This window comes from Petaurus breviceps, unplaced genomic scaffold, assembly GCF_028583685.1.
Source record: "Petaurus breviceps papuanus isolate PSGF00001 unplaced genomic scaffold, PetGlider_PUasm1.0 90865, whole genome shotgun sequence".
NCBI lineage: Eukaryota > Metazoa > Chordata > Mammalia > Diprotodontia > Petauridae > Petaurus > Petaurus breviceps.
Genome location: NW_027187367.1, coordinates 6114803 through 6120881, shown reverse-complemented (window position 1 = coordinate 6120881; position 6079 = coordinate 6114803). Strand labels below are relative to the sequence as shown.

General features: G+C 44.5%; 1 long non-coding RNA gene across 1 annotated transcript; it reads left to right on the top strand.

Moving 5' to 3' along the window:
• Positions 1-827: 827 nt before the first annotated feature.
• On the top strand, positions 828-2791 carry LOC138150044 (uncharacterized). The gene is made up of 2 exons (XR_011165495.1): positions 828-1580; positions 2565-2791. It is a non-coding gene; the product is annotated as an uncharacterized lncRNA (long non-coding RNA).
• Positions 2792-6079: the final 3288 nt, after the last annotated feature.

Sequence of the window (6079 nt, the reverse complement as noted above, 5' to 3'; positions counted from 1 at the left end):
TTATTAGAACAAATGTTGATTTTCTCGTCCTCCTGTCTCCCCTCCCTTACTGGAAAAAAGAAAAACAAAAGCTTTGTAAAAAAATATGCCCAAGGTAGGGGGTTCCCAGTCATTGCCCGGTGTGGTTCTCCGTCCTGAGTCGAGGCTGATGTCTCAGGATCTCAATCCATGAAGTTATTTTCGTACCACTCTAACCCTGGTGGGGATCAGGGGAGACCGGGGTGGGGGTGGGGGTGGGGCTTCTGTTCACGGAGATCGGTCGGTAGATTATCTGCAGTCGGTGAACTTTGACAGGGATAGTGCGAGTCTGAGCATGGAGTCCAGGACACAGTGCTGGAGTGAGTAAGGGACACGAAGATGCAGAGAGAACTTGCAGATTGACTGAGTGGACCTGCAGACTCTGCGAAGCAAATACAACCAGAGCGAAGTGGGCGAATAAAATGGGGGTTGGCCTCCTGCATCAACCATCACATCCAGCCTGAGCTTGTTCAATGACTGCAGAAGGGCGGAGAGGTTCAGGATCTTTCCAGGGTCACCCCTAACACCCTCCCCCCCCCCCCCCAGGAGCTAGAGGAGGGACCTAGGCTGGAATCTAGAGGCAGGATATCCAGACCAATAGAAGAGAAAGTGGGACAGGTCCGTAGTGCAAAGTTCGGAGTGGGGGCTGGGACTGGCTGCACGAACTCTGATGCGGGCGGGGCAGGGGCTGTCACTTTCCAAGAGAGGTATGGGTGAGAGACATGGGTGAGAGGCTTCCTTGGACTGGAGCTTCTGCCGTGGGGTCAGTTAAAACTTCTACGGCGGTTATAAATACATCGTCCTGGTCATGGAGACCTACACCTGCATGGCTGACCCCGCGGCCCCCAACAACAAGCGGAAGAAGGATGAAGGTGCGAACATCAAGGAGAGATGAAAAGCCTTTTCGGACAAAGAGTGCGCGCTGTGGCTGTGCAAGTATTTGGAGAACTGGAAGGAGACGTTGCTAAGGGCGAGGTGCAATCCTGTCCCGCCCCTTCTCCTGGAGCCTGAGACCACAGCAGCCAGTGTGGGCAGTGGGCAGGGCCCGGGCTTCGCTTTGCTTTCCCCGCCCCCTTCCCTCCTGGTCTTTTTGTGCCTCTTTGGCAGCTGCATTTCGGCTCAGGACTTCCAGAACTTCAGGGCACCGACCTCGTGTCAGTGTTGTGTGTCCTCCCCTAATGTCCCTTCTGTCCTTGTGTCTTTGGTGGGGACTTAGCTTCCGAGACTACGGGCATAAGGAAACCCTGGAAATCCCTGTGCACTTTATTCCATAGTCCCCACTTCTGAAAAACTGACCCATCTCACTAGTCCAGACTGAGAGATGAACCTGCGGTAACCGGCCCAGAGCTTTTACCCTGCGGACATCTCTCTGATTTGGCTGAAGGATGGGGGTGGGGGGCCGTGGAGAACAGCTTCAGGATATGGAATTCATTGACACCAGGTCTGCTGAGACTGGACCTTCCAGAAGTAGACAGCTGTTGGGATGACCTCGGAACAAGAAGGGAAATATGCCTGCCTAGTCTAGGATAAAGGATTGACTGGGCCCCTCACCCTGAAATGGGGTAAAGACATTGAAGTGTCGCTGGGAGGTGGGGAGGGTAGTCATTTTCTTTCCCTCAGCAGAAAGATCTGGAGCTATGGGCTGTTTGTGGGAGTATCAGGCCTCATCCTAGAAAGGAATGGATTACTTTTTTTTTCCCCATGAGAGTAAATAGAGGGCTAGACTTGGATTTAGCAAAGTCTGAATTTGAATAGACATTGAATAGACTTAAACTCCAGAAAAGTTACTTTTGTATTTCCTCATTTGTATAATGGGATAACAACAACATTTCATTGACACAATTGTGAAAATCAAATGAAATAACAAGATATTCCAAAGCCTCAGTAAAATTTTAAACTATTAAAAAAAAGTCATTATTAAAGCTTTAAACTGTGCTGAGTCTTTTGGGACATCTGGTAGATACTACTAGTACTATTATTGCTACTATGACTACTACTGCTGCTGCTGCTGCTGCTAGTCACAGTCCCTTTACAAAGGGCTTATTGTTGTATTGTTGGATTAACTGCTATTGTCTTCCTCCTCTTCCTCCTCTTCCTCCTCCTTCTCCTCACTGCCTTTATTGGTGGAACTGTGATCTGGAAGAAAAACATTACAGGTACAGAATTCTGAACAGTAAGTCTAAAGTCTAAAGGTGGGGATTCTGTGTCCCTCCAACCAGTCTTTTCTCTGTCCCTACCCCACAAATCCCCTAATTCCAATATAAGAGACTGAGAATAAGGGAAGCTCTAGGGCTAGAGAAGAATAAACCTGTACATGAACAACACTTCTCTCCATCTCTCTGGTGTCTCCGGTCTCTGTGTCTCTGTCTCCCTCTCTGTGTGTGTGGGATTAGTGCCTCTCCTGCACAGTAATCTAAAAGAGTGCTTCAGTAACTCCTTCAGCCTCAGACCAAGTCAAAGGAAAGAACTTGGTGCCCACTCAGCTGGAGTTACAGGCCAGAGTGGGAAACCCACTGTTCTTAGTTTTCCTATGTCTCTTCCTGCAGGATCTTGATCTTCTCTAGGTGATGGGTGGGGTCACAGTTCTGAGAGCTTGACCTGGGCACAAGAGAGACCAATGAATCTTTGGAGCCTCAGTATACTTGCCACTGGATTGTTTGCTATATGTTTATTGATGTATATGTTGTCTCTGTGATTCAGCATGTATTTTGGGACTGTTTTCTTTTGGTTTTGTATCCCCAGGAACCAACATAGAATAAATATTTAATAAATACTTGCTTACTGACTAATTGATTCCAAGAGAAAAAAGGAGAAAACTTATATCACATAAGTGACATGGGGATAAATCCTTCAAACATCAATGAAATTCATCTCTCCCTTGAAGGTATTTACATTCTGTTGGGGGGAGAAATGTTTTCATCTATATAGATAAATACAGAATATGTACAAGATGATCATGGAAGGGGCACTAGCAGGTATTAGGGGAATAAGGAAAAGATTGATGTAAGAAGTTATACTTGAGCTGAATCTCAAGGGAAATAAAAAAAGATGAGAAATTATGAGCTAGAAGAGGCTATGATCCTGTAGCCTCTTCCCTTCCCAATACTCCAGAGTAACTGATACCTCACTGGGTTCTCTCTTTCTCCTGCCTCTCCAGGCAATGATAACCCATTGGTTCAGATGTCTCTCTCCCTCTCTCTTTTTTTTAAGCAATCGGGGTTAAGTAACTTGCTCAAGGTTACACGGCCAGGTGTTTCTGGGTGGGTGCTAAGTGTCTGAGCCCAGGATTCAATCCCTAAGTCATCCCAACACTGGAGCGGGTGCTCTTACTCGCTGTGCTACCTGGCCTCCCCATCAGATGTCTTTTTTCCAGTAAAAGGTGAGACCCTGGGGGAAAAGGAAGAAAATGCAAGAGAGGATGGAAATGTGAGTTGTTGAGGGTGGGGAGGGAGGCCAGGCTTCTTAGAGTGGTGGTGAGGTAGGTTCTTCAGAACAATGAAGGGCTTTGAGGCCAAAGGTGACTTCGATGATTAACTTGAGGAAGCCTGCCCTGTTTGTTGTTTGTGCTTTGTTTTCAAAGAGGACCAATGACATCACCTGCCTTGTTTGTGAATTGGATTTAAGTGAGGCATAGCTATATGGGGTCCTCTGTGAGGGACTGAAAAAGAAATGGCTGCTCACTTCTTTGTTTTTCTTCTTATTTCAGTTGACCCTCAACTATCTGTGTATATTAATAACTATACATATATTCACATATATACACAAATATGAAACACACAGACATCCATCCCCAGACTTTCTTCTATGAGCATCAGTTCCAAATCACCAATTGCCTATTGGACTGGATGTTCCAGAGAACTCTCAAACTCAATGAATATGTCCAAAACAAAACTCATTATCTCCCCCCTCCCAACTTCCCTATTTTAGTTGAAGGCACCACTTTTCTTCTATTATCCCTGATTTAATTCCTCAGTATTATCCTTGACTCCTTATATCCTTCTCCCAAGGATGGGATGCTTGGGATCTATGTTTGTAATATCAGTTTGTAAAATCAATCTGTAAAACCAGTTTGTGAAATCACATTCCCCACCCCACCCCCTTTCCCAGTCTCAGAGCATTAACTCTGCCCTTTCCCCCTGCCCAGCAACAATTCATGAACTGTTTATATCTGCTTGGAACAATAGCAAGTTGCACCTATGAAACCTTCACTGAACCATCTATAAACATTTTAGCTTAGGCAAATGTTATCTCCCCCTAGTATAGTGGCCAGCTGCACCTATGAATCCTTCAATGCATTATCTGTAGGTTAACTCCTTATCCAATTATATACATACTGAGTCTCCCTTAGCCTTGGTTCCCAACATCAATCTTGTCAAACATGACACTGATGGGTGGCAGACTAGGCACTTCTCAGTCAGCCCTGACCTCTAGCTGATTTAGTGACATTTCAAGCCTAAAACTGCACCTCCAGGTAGCCCCCGCCCCCCTTGGGCTATTTCCCAGTGAATTATGCAATATGCTTGCCTAGTTGATATTAAAAGCATATGTTCCTTTAAGCACTGAACACTCCTTAACTCCTCCCTAATCCCACCCTTACTCACCTAGTTAGCATAGTTGACATCTGATTTACTGTCTCGACTCCTTAAAAATTATACCTGTGACTTCTTTAAGTTTTCAGGTTCCCTAAGAACCCTTGCCCACTGTAAGCATAACAATAAACTTTTACAGTCCTGACACACAAGATTGCTTGGGCCTTCTGAATTCCTTCCAGACTGACCACTCAGGGACTCTGGTCATTGATCAGAGCCCCTGAAACACCTATCACCCCCCCTTCCCCATCACTCATGTGACCAATCACTTACCAAATCTTGCTTCTATCTTCACAATAGCTCTCAAAACTGACCTGTTTTCTCTATACACACTATTAGTTAAGGCTTAAAAAAACCTCTTTGTCTAGATTAGTTCAGAAAAGGTAATGCTTAGGTATAATTTCTAGATATGATAACTTCTATCTACATTATTTCACTGGCCTCCTCATTGGTCTCCCTGCCTCGGTTCTCTCCCTAGTATCAAACTCCCTAGTATCAAACAGCCTCCATACTGTTGTCAAGGTAATTTTCCTCAAGTACAGGTCTGGTCATATCTGTCACTCCTGAATTCATTCTGCTTCACCAGTTTCCTATTACCTCTTGAATGATATAGAAATTTCTATCTATGTTTTGCTGTGAAGGGCCTTCCCCACTTTGCTCCCAGCCAATTTTTTCCAGCCTCATTGAGCTCCAGCACTCTGCAATCTAGCCAAATTGGCCTTTTCTCTGTTCCTCATACACAGTAGTTCATTTCTCTTTCTGTCTTCACTACTGGCCCTCTCCATGTCTGGAATGCACTCCCTCCTAACCTTGGCCTGATAAAAGTCCTGTGTTTCTTCAAGATGAAATTCAAGCACAACTTCTCTATGTGAAACTTTTCTGATCCTCTCAACTGCTCATGTCCTCAAATTTTCTGTATACATCTTCAATAGTTACTTTGTTTTTATTTAAATTTATCCTCTTCATATTTATTCTGTTTGTCCTTATATACCTGTTTGTCCTGTTAGCATGTAAGCTCCTTGTGAATAGGGATTGTTTTAATGGCTGTATTTGTAGCTCTAGCCCTTAACCCAGTAACTAGTATCTAGAAGGTGCTTAACAAATGCTTATTGGTTGATGGATTGATTAGGAGGAGGTGGCTTAAAAAAGAGGAAGGAGGCTGGACTGGGGGTGAAGTTCATGTACAAAATAAGTACTCAGATCTTTTTTTTACTTGATTGTTTTCCTCTTATACCTTCTCTGCTTCTAGCCAATGCATGTTTATATGTGATAACTCTGATTTGTTCCAGGGTTTCAGCTAGAGGACAGGTTACATAGTATCCCTAGATGTGTAATAGTGACAGTTGGATGTGATATTAGCCCAATTCTTTGTACCTCTAAAGTGTTCTGTTGCATGCTGTTCTATTACTGTTATGTTGTCAGAGGGTGTGTGTGTGTGTGTGTGTGTGTGTGTGTGTGTGTGTGTGTGTGTG